Source organism: Oncorhynchus gorbuscha, linkage group LG26, assembly GCF_021184085.1.
Source record: "Oncorhynchus gorbuscha isolate QuinsamMale2020 ecotype Even-year linkage group LG26, OgorEven_v1.0, whole genome shotgun sequence".
NCBI classification, from domain to species: Eukaryota; Metazoa; Chordata; class Actinopteri; order Salmoniformes; family Salmonidae; genus Oncorhynchus; species Oncorhynchus gorbuscha.
The window spans coordinates 33,242,661-33,259,471 of record NC_060198.1 but is presented as its reverse complement, the minus strand read 5'-3'; the positions used below and the strand labels follow the sequence as shown (position 1 = coordinate 33,259,471).

The window sequence follows — 16,811 nt, the reverse complement described above, 5'->3', positions numbered from 1 at the left end:
TAAAAAAAAATGACGTTGGGTTATAAAACGCTGTTTTTTTCCTTGATCACACAGTCTTCATAGATCGATATCTAGGCTATATATGGACCGATTTAATTGGAAAAAAAGACCCAATAGTTATGTTTATGGGACATCTAGGAGTGCCAACAAAGAAGATCGTCAAAGGTAATGAATGTTTTATATTTTATTTCTGCATTTTGTGTAGCGCCGACTATGCTAATTATTTTGTTTACGTCCCCTGCGGGTCTTTAGGGGTGTTGCATGCTATCAGATAATAGCTTCTCTGTGCTTTTCGCCGAAAAGCATTTTAAAAATCTGACTTGTTGGCTGGATTCACAACGAGTGTAGCTTTAATTCAGTACCCTGCATGTGTGTTTTAATGAACGTTTGAGTTTTAACAAGTGCTATTAGCATTTAGCGTAGTGCATTTGCATTTCCAGATGTCTAGATGGGACGCCTGCGTGTCGGGTCGACCTAAGAGGTTGTTTACGTCCCCTGCGGGTCTTTAGGGGTGTTGCATGCTATCAGATAATAGCTTCTCATGCTTTCGCCGAAAAGCATTTTAAAAATCTGACTTGTTGGCTGGATTCACAACGAGTGTAGCTTTAATTCAGTACCCTGCATGTGTGTTTTAATGAACGTTTGAGTTTTAACAAGTGCTATTAGCATTTAGCGTAGTGCATTTGCATTTCCAGATGTCTAGATGGGACGCCTGCGTGTCGGGTCGACCTAAGAGGTTAACCCACTGTTCCTAGGCAGTCATTGAAAATAAGAATGTGTTCTTAACTGACTTGCCTAGTTAAAAAGGTGTAATATATATATTTTGTTTTTAAAAGAAATCGGCAAATCGGCGCCCAAAAATAACGATTTCCGATTGTTATGAAAACGGCCCTAATTAATTGGCCATTCCGATTAATCGGTCGACCTCTAGACAAGACCATTCTCAAAACCCCACTACGATGTGCTACCTTGCAACACTCAAGCCTGGATCTGTACTGACGTTCAAGCACCAGAGTTTTGGAGAGAAAAGGAGGAAGGGATACTGGTCTGGGAATTGACATCCAGGGAGCGGATTCTGGAGTTGAAGGGTTTTTTGGCAGGCAGGGAGCCCAGCCAACAGCGGTCTCATTAATCAAGACGGATGACACCTGGATTAGGACATCGATATAACCTTCGATTTCCGGGATGGGGGAAGCCATTTTATGCTTAAGTCCGTACAACCTAGACAAGATTGTTGCTTTGCATCATTGTATTCTCAGCCAAGCACACAGCTAAAGAGAGTTTGAGGAATTATACCATTAAACATGCTGTCAGGATGGCACAGCGATGCGCTTAAACCTACCATTGCCATAACACAAGGGTGAAAAGCAGAGATCTATCAATCGTACAGGAAGAAATTCAGATACTTTGAGTACAATTAACAGATACAACACGGCGCCGACATAGTTGGCAGGAGGTTGAGGGTTTTAGACACTGTAATCCTAACATAATGCATTCAGAATTGAGCCTAAGTGGGTGAAGGCCACTGCATCAAACTGCTGTGTGTGTTTTCTTTACCTTTCACACTGCTAAGACCCGGCACAGCTGCCTCTTCGATGAGGCCATTCCGCTAACACACAAGGACAGGATATCCTTCAGGAGAGTGGGTGTATGGCAATGTGTATGTGAATGTATGGGGGGGGGGGGTCGGAGGGTCTTTTGCGCTCCCTTATAATACAGTCGGTCAAGCGGATGTAGAACATGGAAGTAAAGACCACATCCTAAAACCAAATCGGGAAACACTTGACGGTTGAAGGTTCCCCTCTGATCTCACAAATACAATAGTGGTGTAGTGAACCCCTGGATTAGACATCATTTCACAGTATTACTGTATAACAGTAATGAGACAGAAATCATTAATGGCTTGCAGTAATTTACCAGTACTAGATTATGTAATCTAGCTCTAAGAAAACAAAGAAAGTAAGACTTAATTGTTCAGTCAACGAGGATGTTAGTTTTGTGAAGTCGCAAGCGGGTTTATAGGCCGTCAGTGGCCTCAAGGTGATGTGTGTAATAACTAACCTGGAGTAACAACCCCCACCCCCCGTGGCTAATGGCTGTAAATGGACAGTCACCAGAATCAATGCATCATTTTCTGAAACCTGACCTACTTTCTTTTCTTCAGGGAAACCAGCAGATCCAGGGCTATCAATAATACTGTCTTGATTCATTACACCAGAACAAAAAATATATATTTTCCAGCCAGGAGTTTGGAATAAAATGTGGAATGGGCCTTTTATCATCTGGGTTGATGTGTAATGTGATTTGGTCTAGCAAGATAAATGGGCAGCTGTGTTGTAGTGACTAGGGAGAGGTAAACAAAAAGCTGCATTTTACGTTATGCTGGGTCAGCACATTCCCAGAGGGTAAAACTGGATTGAAATAATGTAATTCCAACCCGTATCTACTGGGATACTAGTCAGTAGGGGTGGTGATGTTGGGAGGCAGTGCAAACAGGTCCTTTTAGCCAGGCTGTCTGGATTGACACAAGCCCCTGATAGAAAGGATAGGACAGGAGACAGGTAGACAACCTCATTGGATCTGACCATAGCGGCAGTAGATGTCTTCTCCCTTTCAGACCACCAAGTGTCACTTGCATTATCCTCAATGTGAAGGTGTGTTTTGGTGGCTCAGCTGTGATCTATTTAGCGGATTGACTTGTTGAGCCAACATCCTGTTCCAGCTAAGCTAGACCCGGCCGAGCAAGGGAAGACCAGCAGCACTGGCCAGAACAAGATAATAATATCATGAGTTGTTATCAAAGAATGGCTCGACTTAGAACACACTTTGGGCAATATAACTCCATTTAGTACTGTATGGTTTTTAGTATTGCTCCGTTTAGATCTTTATCTGTAAGCCGAAACGGAGCACGGCAGGGGAAATTCTGTACAATATGTTCTGAAATCTAAGCAGTCTGGTGGTAACACAAAGCGTCTTGAACCACTAAAGTGTCATCAAGCCGTCAACACAAAACCACTACCACAGAATGCGCTATAAAACGCCTTATTCCAGCATAAGACAAAAGAGGCTGATAAAGCACCCTGGAGTCTGGCACCATCCAGTCTAGCCCCCTTTGGCAGAGCACAGCACTATCAGATACAGTAGCAGAGTAAAAATCAACTTCACTGCGCACATTACAGTGCTATGGTATATATTGCATTGACAGCTTGTAAAGCCATTTGGCAACATCTTTACCCTTGTCAGAGTGGCCCTACAGATGGAGATCAACAGATCTGCAGTAGCTGAGGCCTGTACTGTAAAAAGACTGATGTTGATTGCTGCACTGTAAGTGTTTCATTAAAAAAAGATCAAGGATAATAAGTTGTGTGTCACTTTATGTCCCTCACAACCACACCATAACTCCTGTGGGGCTTCTAGAATCTTATCATTAAATGCTATAATGTCACCAACAATGAGTTGCAGATGAAATGTGACATCGCCATGGAGATGTCTCAAGAAGTGTGCAGATAACAGAACATTTCATTTTCAGCCAGAATAGTTTTTGTTGTCAAGCGCGACATTAAAGACAGGGGGTGTAGGCCCTGTTATTACAGGCTTAGCAGTCTACACTCGAAGTACAAAGAACCGTAGTGGATTTGAAACAGAGAGAGCGAGAGCGAGAGAGCTGCTCTGTGTATAACCCATAAGAGTCTAAGCCCTGTCTAAGCCGGGGGTACTACTAAGCTGTATGGAATCGTTGCTATTTGATTTGGAATTTTAAGACTCCTTGAAGTATCCCCAAAAATATATTTTAAAAAATACTTCATGAAAACAAATGTTTGGCCCTACTGCTATTAGCCCTTTCAAACGCATTGAATAACAGATTCACTACATGGAACAACAGTCCCTCCCAAAAATCTAAAGGAAGTTTGTTCTGAAGTGTCTGTCCTATCTCTGAGAGATAATTAAGATCAGGAAACTTTTTTATTTAAAAAAAAACACGTATTTAACCCCTTATTTTTGGCACGAAAGAAACTCCTTAAATGCTTCCACACATTTTTTCAACAGGAGACATCTTGTGAGCACTGTGGACGTCCTAGACTGACGTCCTCGTGAGAGTATCACCTTTCCACAGATGGCTCATATTAATGTGTAGGCCAAACTGTTGGGACGCTTCAGATGATTTTGTGAGAAGACCGATTTTAGGGATGTCTCACGGTCTGACAAACACCACTCTAGCTCTGTCACCTTTCACAGCAGTTGCATTAGTGCGACATAGGCGGATGTGGTGGATTGAGATGCATCCAATGTAAACTGATACAATTTTTTATTATGCTAATTATATTTCCATGGGGGAACGCAGACATTGACCTTAAGGGGATAACCTACCATCCATGACGCCTGTAAGATCACCCCAAAAAGATTCCCACAACACTTGACATGAGTGAGAAACTAGGTGTATAGCAGCGTTAGACCCTCATGCTATACTGTATACCAGAATATGAACTGATTTACAAGTTTGTAAAAAAAAACTTTAAATACCTTATCAAAGGGAACCAATTTGAGGCAGTTTGCATGGCATTATAGCCTGTATTGATGTAATGTCTGAGTAGTAAACTCAAATTCAATCAAATTAGATTTTTCATTTCAAAGTCGCTAAATTGTGATAAGCTTTGTGAAAACTGATGTCTTCAGGGAGCAGGCCTATATAAAACACCACTGATGGCCACAACATCCCAGGGGGGCTTTAGTACAGACAAGCCGTTAATCAATCACATGGGCCAGACGACGTGTCCCTCAAGACTCTGACAGACACACAAACCCACATCTCACAGACATGAATGTGATGATGCGGAGATAGTGTGAGTGAGTGATGACACAGAGACCTATGGATATGGAGCAAGAGAGGGCTGAGAGAGAATATATTTTTTTAAAGAACAAGAAAATGGAAAATGAAAAATGAAAGGTTTTAGGCAAGTGTTGTCGATAATGTGCAGATTGGGAGCTTTGGAATACAGAGGACCTTTCTCATCACTGCTGTGTCTGTTATTACGGTGACGATGGAATCTGTCAAATGTTCAGATGCTAGGTTACTTGCGAATTATAACATTGGAAATAATGTAATGTCTTGTCTCATTTGAGGATGACTTGGCATAGAATCTCTTCCCTAGCCGTTCTGTAATCAGAAAACAATGGATGCATCATTTAGACGTAAGTCAGTCTGATGTGCTCCTCCATTAAGGCTTGAGCCAAAGAAGAGATGCAAGGGTAGACAATGGTCTGTAGATGGTTCCTACAGCCTGGTAAAGGTTGTGTCCATTCCCTGAGAGACATGTCAAACCCTATCAGGTGGATGAGTCTTCTCTACGTGAGACAGCCTCCGCTTAGGCTATGGGCAAAACTATTGAACCCAATGGCAGTGAGCTCTGGAAAGGTTGTGGTTGAGAGGCGAGCCCTGGTTAAATGTTAACTATTTCACCTCTTTCCAGAGGCATGAGTGTGTGTATTTCAGCAGCTTAGAAAAATGACAGTATGGGATAAGGACCGTCTTCGCTGCACTTACTCTGGTTGTGGCCTACCAACAATGGTTTGAAGTCAAAAGCAAATAGGTTCCTTTCTTTCTGAAAGGGGCAGGTTGATGGTGGGGAGCCTTCAATGTGTGCAAGGTGTAATTGTAGCCCCAACAAACTGCAGCATTAAAGTCTGGGGGCCTCTGTCGTAAACTCTGTACAGTCTAATGAGCCCTCTCTCTGCAAACTCTATTGACTTCCCACATCCTTGCGCCTGGGGCGAAAAACCAAGGCATTCATACAGCAATTAGTGAGGGGTATGCTTTGAACACTGCCGCTCATGCGAGTGACACCCATGTTTACAAGATGTCTGTGTGGAGTAACAAGTAGGCCACTGACATGATGAGAAGAGTGGGGCTGCAAGTGAAGCCATTATTCAAGGATCTCTGAAAACTGAGGGGGGTTCCTGTCAGCGGAGCAGGGGTGAAATTGGTTTCCAAAAGCAATCCCCCATTCCGTTCTCTGTCCAGTAGCCCAGCAAACACACTAAGCAGAGTCTGAGGAGCTGAAAATGGAAAGAGAAAAACATCTGTCCACAGGTAAACCATCTACTGCTATAAGTCTATAACCACAGCTTTCCCTCTCTTGTGTTTCTCTGAAACAGAATGGCTTTTCTGCTTAGGAAACTGCATTTAACTTACATTTGCAGTCAGACAAGGTAACCATGGTTCAGATGTGAGGGAGCAATCGTCCAAAACAGATAAACACACCCCACATACCGTAGTTTTAAGGGCTTATTGACTGAGAACTTGACTCTTTCCTCTACAGGCCAAACATGGGTGCAGGTTTGTGTGGATAACGAACAATAGGCTAACCACAAACACATTCAAAACAATAAGAGAGGGAGAAGGGGATAATAAGAGAAGGAGAAGAAGAAGAAGGCCATGTTGTTTGCATGTAAAACGCCTCGCACCCTTTCACTGCTGCTCCAGTATTGCTATTAGAGACCTGGCTCTGTCTGTCTGTGCGACAGAGGAGTGACTGAGTGGAACCAGATGAGGCCAGCCAGCACCTCTAATTAAAGTTAAGCAGCACTAAAACATTAACCTCGTTGAAAAGAGGCAGCGAGGTACAGAAAGGTACTTGCTTTTTGGTCGATCACTCATGAGTCTGGGGGTTCCTGGTAACACATCGTTGTGGTGATGGTCAATTCTCAGAGGCTAACACAAAGCTAATTAGCCATCAATTAATTAGCCTTAACCATAAGATACAGAAGCTATTTGGGGTAAGGAAATAAGACATACTATGTTACTAAATGCTTACCCAGTGGACAAAAATATGAATAGAGAGAAATTGGCACAATTTCCAAAATTAACTTCTCACTAATGAGCTTTGAAGTGCTAAATACATGCTACATTGTTTACAAAGTACCCTACACAGAAGTGTTAAAGACAACACTGAGGGGGACTAATTACTTAATGTTAAAACTTACATGTAAATACCAACCAGAAGCCTTCACAAATTACTTCTTTTCCAATCTGAAAAAGGAGAAGGAGCTTAGATTTTGGAACAACTGATTGTACAGAATTGGTGTGTCTCCATCTGGACATAGCAACTAGGCTACCTGACAGCCAAGCTATCTTCATTTGGTAATAAACAACCTTGCTTGAAACTGGCACTTCTGGACCTCCTAATGGAAACCATGTGTTGATCCGAAAATGAAGTGTCCTTGGCAGGAATAGACACAGTGAGCCAAAAACCACAGATACAAGGACTGTTTGGATTCCTAGCTTGCCTAAATATTATTTGACTACAAACAGATTACTTTTACCATTGTGATGCGGAACTAAACAAAAGTTCTTTATCTAGCAAGAGCTTCCCAGGATCCTCTAGCTGCCATCGTATGTCCTTTGATGTAAAGTCAATGCCTTTCTACCTGGTAAAATGCGTTCCTTCTCCCCCTGCGAGTACATCTATATGGGCATATCAACATCCACAAACTCCCTGTGGTCACCGAGAGGACCAATAGGGAGAAAACCCTGACCAAGACAAAGGGTGAGAGGCCGTGCTTAATTTCAGGCGGATCCTGACGAAACAGGGTCCGGGGCCTTTCGGATTTTACTTTGTTTGTTCCGGCACCTATTTGCCTGGATCCAGTACCTCAAGATTTATTAAGTGTGTCACTGTTCGCACTGTAGACATTCTAATGAAAGCAATCAGTGTTAACTTCTTAGGCATAGGGGGCAGTATTCGGAAGTTAAGTCGCTCTGGATAAGAGCGTCTGCTAAATGACTTAAATGTAATGTAAATGTAAGTTTGGATGACTGAGGTGCCCAAAGTAAACTGCCTGTTACTCAGGCCCAGAAGCTAGGATAAGCATATAATTGGTAGTATTGGATAGAAAACTCTGAAGTTTCTAAAACTGTTAAAATAAATGTCTGTGAGTATAACAAAACTGATATGGCATGCGAAAACCCGAGGAGAATCCATCCGGAATTATTTTGAGGGCACCACCCATTGAAATGGTTGTCTATGGGAAAATCAAAAGAAAATCATCTTTCACTAGATGTCAACAGTCTTTAGAAAGGGTTTCAGGCTTGTTTATTGATAAATGAGCTAGAAATTTGTAGTTTTTCTAGGTGGCTCTCATTTTGACTGTAGTCTTGTGGTGCGTGTGGATGAGGGTGCGCACTTTGTTATTTATCTCCGGTAATGAACATACTATTCTCCGTCTTAAATGTTATCCTTTATTTACATATTAGGGTACCTGAGGTTTGATTTATATATAATAATAATATAATAATATAATAATAATAATAATATAATATATATAATATATATGATTAAAAAAGCGTTACAGTCATTGTGCATACATTCTACGTTTGGTCCCGGGACAAACTACCCTGTTTGCTCTGGTTTGGACAAAGTTTATTGGTAACTTTTGGGATTCCTTTGTATGCATTTTGAACTAAGGGAAAAGTGGATTACTGAATCAAGTGCACCAACTAAACAGACTTTTTCAGTGCAACCACTGGCAAAGTACTCAGAGCAGGTGCAATTTGCAGTTCAAACACAAGCAAATGTATAACCCCTGGCTTGTCATGCAGAATTTAAAAGTTGGGCTGGACAACATGCAAAAAGGTACTGAGCTTGGGTCTAGAAATGACTGGAGGGATGAAACTAGCAAAATAGTGGGTGGAATGTACAGTAATTTAAACAAAAAAACAAAGAGCCCACAGAAAATAATTTCTTGGACATGCCCGAACCAAGGTGCATTTGGTGGCAGCAAGCCTTATAGACGAGGCTAAAGAGACACCCAGATTATAGTTAACACTAAAGCCAGAGTCTTCAGAACAGCCTTAGGAGGCTAAACGTCACAGCCACTGGCCCACTCATGGCTTTGCGCAAGAAATTGAACATCGGGAGTTTTAAATGAACTTGACATTGGGAGAGTCATTGTGGGAGGTTTTTGAAAACTAAGGTAGGGAAAAAAATCCTGTACTGTGAAGGTGATCTGATTCATATTATCACATAGGTAGGAAGCCTATATATGCTCATATGTGTGTTCTACTGTAACCTAGTGATTTATTTTATTTTAAGTTATATTCTGATATTTGTTCTACTGCTACATTGATGTCTTGAAAATTATATGAAAGTCGGGTCTTGTAAGCCCCACAGCTGAGTATGTGTGCATATGGCAGGTGTTCTGCAGTGTTGTCTAAAAATGTTGCTGTACATTGATGTCTAGAAAATTAGGATATAAGAAATTTGGACATTAGTATAGCTGCTGGGTTTACACAAGTATGTGGGCATGCATACTGCAGTGGTATCTAAAATGCTTTGAATTAATCAGCACCTTGGAGAGTGCTGTACATTTCACCACCGTAGACAGCAGGCTACTTGGCTGTTTGTCTACTGCGCTGCTACCTCAAAGCCCCCCGGATAATCAACCCTCCCCCTCACTATGTGTTCCGGAACCTCGCGATTTACGAATTAAGCACTGGTTACAGGGGTTAAGTAGTGGCACTGAAACAGTAGTAGTGGCACAGGTGACCGACTAGCAGATCAAGTTAGTGGGAGTCACAGAGGTACTGGACACTCCATTGAGAGGTCTTTGAGGAGTACTAGATGGGCTGTAGGAATGCATGTCAAGTCTGTCAGTAAGACTTGACTATTAACACCAGCCACTGGCTGATTCAATCTGCTGCAACACGAGGGCATGAGAAGGAAATACAAAAAAATCTGACAGCTAGGGGTCTATTTTTAGTTTAAATTATTCATCGATTTCGATTCTTCCTCTTCACTGCTGGAAATTATGATTTCAGGTGGGGGAGGCTTTAGGGGCTCAGTGGGTTGTCAAATCAGATATTTCTGTACCCATACACTGGTAGAGAGCAGAGAGTATGTTCATCATAATCCCCATCATCATCAATATCAAATGTAACCAACATCAACATCATCCACATCATTAACATCAGACCAGTTCAATATGTAACAGAATGCCCTAGGTCTCAGAAAACAATCTGTTCTTCTCTGCAGCCTGGTAGACCATCTCTCAGTACAGTTGTGTTCTGGAGTTTACAGGCAGTGTGGGAGGACCAGAAGCCAAGGCTTCAGCTTACACAGCCGGTCAGAATGATGCACGAGGACAAGATGAGGTAATATGAAAAACAGAAAGTGAGATGGAGTGGGGGAGGGGCAGTTGGAGAAAAGTGCAGTAGAAGAGACCTAGAATAGTGACTGATCTTGGACAACTTTGATGTAAAGAAAGTACATTCTTTGTGAGCACTGAACCGAAGGGAAAGATGTATCATGAGATGAGGGAATTGCTATACCTCCCCTAGGGGGTGTTGAGTGGCCTATAGATGCACAAGGGCTGTCGGTATAGAGGGTGATGAGGGGGTTTGAAAAGAGCGGTAGTGGGATTACATTGGCTTCATCACTCAAGCGATCAAACAGGAAGGGGGAAATGGCATCCATTTGTAAATGTGCTGGTGTGGGGAGGGCTTCGTCTACGGTGTGTATATTTCGTGGGAGTCTACTACTACACACTTGAGTGCATAAACCTCTTGATAGTACATATGTCTAACCCATCAACTAAACAGTCACGTCAATGACGTGAAATAACAACGCCACTGGCAGATCTGCTGCAGTCTGCATCAGGAGAGACCCCCACCGAACGATCGCTTCCACTGTGTACTCGACCGTCTCGAAAAAATTTCTCTGCTTCATGCCGCGGCTCTGTTTATTTTTTATTTATTTTACCTTTATTTATCCAGGTTGGCTAGTTGAGAACAAGTTCTCATTTACAACTGCGACCTGGCCAAGATAAAGCAAAGCAGTGCGACAGAAACAACAACAGAGTTACACATGGAATAAACAATAAACAAGCCCATAACACAATAAACAAGTCAATGACACAGTAGAAAAATAAAGTCTATATGCAGTGTGTGCAAAAGGCATGAGGAGGTAGGCAATAAATAGGCCATAGCAGCGAAGAATTACAATTTAGCAGATAAACAGCGTTGGGGCAGGGGCGTTAGCCACTATAGCCACTCGGTAGCAGCGGTAATCTGGTGCCAAGGTCCAGAGCTTACAGCAAGGATCCGGTGGAGTAGTGGATTCTAGCCGTGTTTGGGTGAACAACTGAGTATGCCGGAAGGTGGGCCTGGCCTGGCTCAGAGCTAGCTTCGGTACTGGGTCACTTGGTGGCAGCTAGCTAGCTGTGAAGACCAAGAGTAATGGTCCAGGGTTTACGGCAGGAATCTGGCGTTGTAGTGGAGAAACAGTCTGATACTGGTAGGCTGGCAGGCATTATCAAGGCTAAAAAAAGGGCTGGTATCTGTGCAGAAGGTAAAGGCCGCTAGCAATGACTAAATAGCTTGTGGCTAATTAGCTGGTTAGCTGCTGATGGCTAGCTTCTGATGGCTAGGTGGTTCTGGCTATAAGGTCTAAAAATGTTTAAAATAAATAGCGGAGCCATATCAAATTGGGTGAGGCAGGTTACCGGAAGGTATAATTGATTTAAAATGGAAAAGAGATTGAAAATAAAATTGAAATATATGCAAAAAAGGACAAACAATACAAAAGTACACGAGAGGACGAACAAAGCCTGTTTACGGTTATTGCTGTACTCAGACTCAGTCCTCCTGACCATGGGAAACAGGGCGCTCTGTAATTACGCCAATCTTATGTTCGTTCTCCCTCTCTGCATTATGTTCGTTCTCCCTCCCTCCACCTCCTCACCTCACTTGTCTGTGAAGTTAAGTTTGGTGAAGAGAAAGGGAGGATATTAAAATAAATTTAAAAAGGAATGAGAGAACAGACTGAGAAATAGTGAGTTACATCATGAGAAGTAGAGTGAGAGATGGAAGGAGTGAGGGAAAATACAGAGAAAGATGTGTGAGAAAGAGAGGGAGGGCTGTGACTATGTCAACGCCCATGATGGCATGAATTGTCTGACAGAATGTCTGCAGTGAGCTCCTATCCGAGTTTAACCACGGCTTGGGCTGCTCCAATTTGCGACTAAAAGAACAACATGATAATTGCTCATGTTGCTGCCGGCCTGATGAGTGACATCTCACTAATGCTGGACCTGGAAGGATTGTCTAATCTTGAGTGGCAGTGTGAGCATCCAATGACATGAGTATCCAATGACACGACGTAAACGGTTGGACAACGAGGGCTGAGGCGCTCTGTCAATCCAAACTGGTTTGCTGTCCACCCAGACCCCTAAGAAGGCAGATAACTAATAAGCACTCCAACGCCTGAGTGGGTCTCAGCAAACAGACAGTCTAATTGGCTATCGGAGCTAAATAAATTGTTAGTTGTAGTGAATGTACATGACAGCCCAATCATGCTGGGGGAATACAGTATGCGTCAAGGGCGGCTTGTTTTGCAAATCATACAGGGGGGAAAACAATTCGCTTTACCTACAAGATACGCAGGTCATAGGTGAAGATTATTTGGTTTGAAAACATTTGAAATTGAACTGCTCATGACAACAGCAAAGGTTGTCTAAATTAATGAATGTGCATAAAAGCAAACTGACTTGCTTGAAGACGATTAAAAACAGCAGACATTTGAGAAACAGATGCCTGTGCTTAAAATAACACAATAGCTTTGTCCCTTGGATCACAGGTGGCGAGCTAACACCTTAAACACAGCGGTGCTTGAAAGCAAGACGTCGCAGTGGTTCGACGGCCGAGTTTAACTATTTAATTGCGCCAGAATCTTTTAACGGCTTTAGGCTAATGCTAAATGCCGAGCAAATTAATAGTCATTCTGATACTTTTCATGAACACGTCATTAGCAAAAGCATTTACTAAGTTAATAGTATAAGTAACGCAGCAGCTATCTAATCAAGGAAAGGTATAAAGCAGTGGCGCTGAGTTGGACCACTTGAGCATGAGTTACAAAATCTTATGGAGCGATTTTATCCATGGAAGTGGACCCTAGGGATCTATCACACTTATCTGATTGTAAAGGTTGTTTGATAAGTCATTATTAATAACCCCTTCAAAAGGCATTAGGTCAGTCTCTAAACCTCCTCATAAAACATTGGTAATGTTTTCATCCCTCCGTGCCCCATCATGTCCTCTTGCGTAACAAACAGATCAAATCATGAATGAGGTTTACATCCTAATCTCATGAAATCCCCAAGAAATGGTCAAACAATTAGCTGGGCACCAGCTTGTCCATTCATTTGACATGTCAATAAAACGAGTCACTGAAAATACAGTGAAATACTTTCCTAATTATTCTCTCCATTAGCCGGTATGACTATATAAAGCATTGGCCTACTACAGAAGTGCCTCTAGAAATCAGAATTGTTACATTAATACATATTAATTTAAGATAGAAATACCCCAGAAACCATTCAAAACTGTCTTTGATTTATGGATTTCCATCTAAAAATGCACCACCACCATGAAAATCCAGTCCCTGACGGTTTCTTTCACACTACCCCATTCAACCATCACGTCTTATGCGAACAGCACAGTATATCTTACTCTCCTTGACAACAGCCACAAAAGAAATTAGTCAGTTGGCTGCCTCTCAGCTAATTGCCCTTCGCCTAGCTCCTCCCTCTTCATAACAGATCAAAGGTAATAATTTGCTGCTAATCTACTGTGGTACGCCTGCCCTCGCTGTTGTTATGCTCATTATGGCCGCCTTGAATTGGCCCGGGCTGGATACGCCATTCGTTGTCTCCTCCTCCTCGCCCGGCCCTCGTCCGTTCTAAAGAAAAAGGGACCTTGCGACGGTCTCTCAAAATGCCAAGGTCTCCTCCAGCCACACTGGCTCAATTTCACAGCCAAACGCCAATTTCACGGCTGGGTGGCCACTGGATAATTAGATGAGCCTTGAGCGGACATGGTGATGCTCGCCTCAGCTCTGTGAGAAGACAACAAGAGAGTGTTCTCTAAAGAGAGGCGAGGGAGATGGCTACTGAGCTCAACACAGGGCTGGCTTTGTTTGGGTCTCACTTGTTGCTTTATTGCATTAAATGAGTACGGGATGCTTGGCAATTCTTGGTGGAAGTTAGTCTTTCTGGTTGTTGCAGTTTTGTGCGTTATTGGAGTAGTTTGATATCCGTGAGCAGTGAGATGTTTTGATTAGTCACTTGTTGCTTCCTACCCATAAATTAGCAACGTGACTGGATTTTGTTGTTCCCAAAACAATGTCACCAATCAGGACAATGAATTCAAGCTTGTGGCTATAGCAACATTGAAAGGAGAGCTTTGTTAAGTACCTGCCTTGCTGCGGTTTTGAAAAACCAGGTACATGTAAATGACATAGTCCATCTCTCACAAATGTACACATGCTAAGTGTATGGCTGGATAAACAACTGACCAATCATCTTTGACAGCTCCAGCATCAGAGGTTTAGCAAATCCAATTTGTATTTTCAATTTTCCAATAGATATTCAAGTTTCTGTAGAGAAAGTAACTCTTTATGAATTGAAAAGTGTTTTTAGGCTTAAATGCAAAAAAAGGTATATTCTTTGTCATGAGGAATATAAAACTGCAACACATGTGGAATTACCATTGCCTGCCTACCTTACCTCTGCCAACAGTTCTATCTAGGGAAGTATTACCATTTCTTGGTCGTAGTTGGAATAGTGTAGAGAAAGAGTAGTTTGGAGTTGAGAGAGGATGTACATTTATAGAAGTTGAACAGTTTCATCCAGACGTATAATGGGGACATCGCCTCTGTTGCTTCCCTATCAAAAATGTCAAACGTGATTTTGTAGAGTTGACAGTTTGATGGACAGTTAGGCTACTCACAACGGACCAACTTCAACCAGATATTCAGTTTCTCACAGTCATGAACACTGTCCCTGTGCTCAGACAAAACTGCCATTGTTTGTAGCGACTGTCCCCGGACTTTTTCTGTGGTATACCATGACATATAAACAATAGCACATGACATGCACATCACATGAAAAAAAAATGTTTCTGGGATGTAGGCTGTGGGGACTTACCATGAGTAGGAGACAAAGGCCTCACAGTGAGACGGGTGGGGCAGCAACGGGCTCAAGCCTAAGCCCTTCTCCCATCTCCCAACTGATGCACTCTGGTGTATCCTGCAAAAGGGAAATCATCAGTAAGTGATTCATAGTGTCAACAGTCAGCATTACATCCAACCAATGCATAACCCACTAAATGAATAACACCGTCTCATTTTCGATTAAAGTTTATATTCTCAGACTGCATGGCAGACAACATAGGAGATTGGGATTTTTAATTAAGACATTAGCTTCATTTGAATATGGGGCACAGTAACACATGGCGAAGTCAGGATGAGGACACACACCAGACTCCTGCATTTCTTGCTATTTGGGGTTTTAGGCTAGGTTTCTGTATAGCACTTTGAGACATCTGCTGATGTTAAAAGGGCTTTATAAATACAGTTGATTGATTGGCTCCTCCTCTGGGAGAAGAGAGGGAGAGAGATTCTGCCAAGGCCGAGCCATGAAAAACATAAAGAAAATAAAAAGATCTGTCAGAATCCTTTTTCAACATTCTGGCCCCGTTCCTGGACACCCTTTGTTATTTTACTCTTTCTCCCCCCTACATTTTTGTGTTCATGTCATAATTATTTTATTTTTTAAAAGAATAATTCAAAGGCGCACCTTAACATGCTGACTACACCGCTCACGTCGCATGCGGGAGCGTTGCAAAATAAATTTAGACATGCAATTATTGCACCCACACTGCTCGCGGGCGCCAACAAGCGTCTGCATTGCCAGATCACGCTGCAAGTCCTGCCTCTCCCATCTCCTCATTGGTTTATAGAACCAGATACCCACGTGCCATCTCCTCATTGGTTATACCCACCTGGGTGACTGAAAGACGAACGGAGGTCGGTGGTGGTAATACACATTTTATGAAAGTTAGTTGCCAATCACTATAGAAGTCCAAAGAAGACTAGACACGATTCGGTTGACCGTTTTGTGTGTGGATTAATTGTCGGAGTAGAGGATCTTGTGCATTTCAGGTAAAATAACGTTTATATCCCAGGACAAATTAGCTAGCAACAGCAAGCTAGCTAAATAGGACACATTAGCTAGCAACTACAAGCTAGCTAGTTAAATTTCCATAAATGTGTTTCGACCTGTCCCCAAATTAATATAAATTGGTTCAGAGCGTGTTTTGATATTTTAACCTGCGTATCTTAATCGTGTTTGGTGTGGGGGGACAAAATAAATTTGTGCACGATGGCGCAGTTTTGGTACGGTGTTACAGCGCATGGAAAGTCAACAAATGTTCCGCACAAGAGGAGACATACATAAGGGGCCTTACCTCAGTTTTCTAAAAGTGAACTTACGGGCAACGCTAGGCTCCTTTGCGCATGCAACACACAAGCCCCGTACGTTATTATGGTGTGTGATACAGATACGACTGAACTATAGCCAAAACACCAGAGATGACAGGTGAGAAGTGGAGGAGCAGCCTGGTAGACTGGAGCGAGTTAAGGGATTTCAAGTAAGCGACACCCGAACCTGCTCAACTGCAAGAAAGTTGCACATCCTCTATGATGTCATGATTTCCCCCAAGGCATCATCAAAGGCCCCAATCTCTTGCAGCACTGGCTTTTATGATAACAAAAGAAAGGCTGCGTTACATATGTAGGTATATTCCCCTCGATAATACATGTGGAAGACTAACACAATGCTAAGACTCAAGAGGCTTGCACAAACTCTACAGGCTGACATCTCATGCGGAATTGATGTGGTATTTTCGCATTCAGGTACTAGTCAAATTCAAACAACATTTTGCAGTGCTCTTGGCTATTAAACTGGCCAGGAAAGGCAGA

At 42.4% G+C, this 16,811-nt stretch overlaps 1 protein-coding gene across 2 annotated transcripts in view; it reads right to left on the bottom strand.

Moving 5' to 3' along the window:
- The window catches only part of LOC124015047 (protein TANC2-like), a 141,364-nt gene that overhangs the window by 90,162 nt on the left and 34,391 nt on the right, over window positions 1–16,811 (bottom strand). For both annotated transcript variants that reach the window (XM_046329925.1, XM_046329926.1), the window contains exon 2: window positions 14,977–15,078. The gene's annotated coding sequence lies outside the window, so the exon portion shown is untranslated. The remainder of the gene's footprint in view (window positions 1–14,976; window positions 15,079–16,811) is intronic.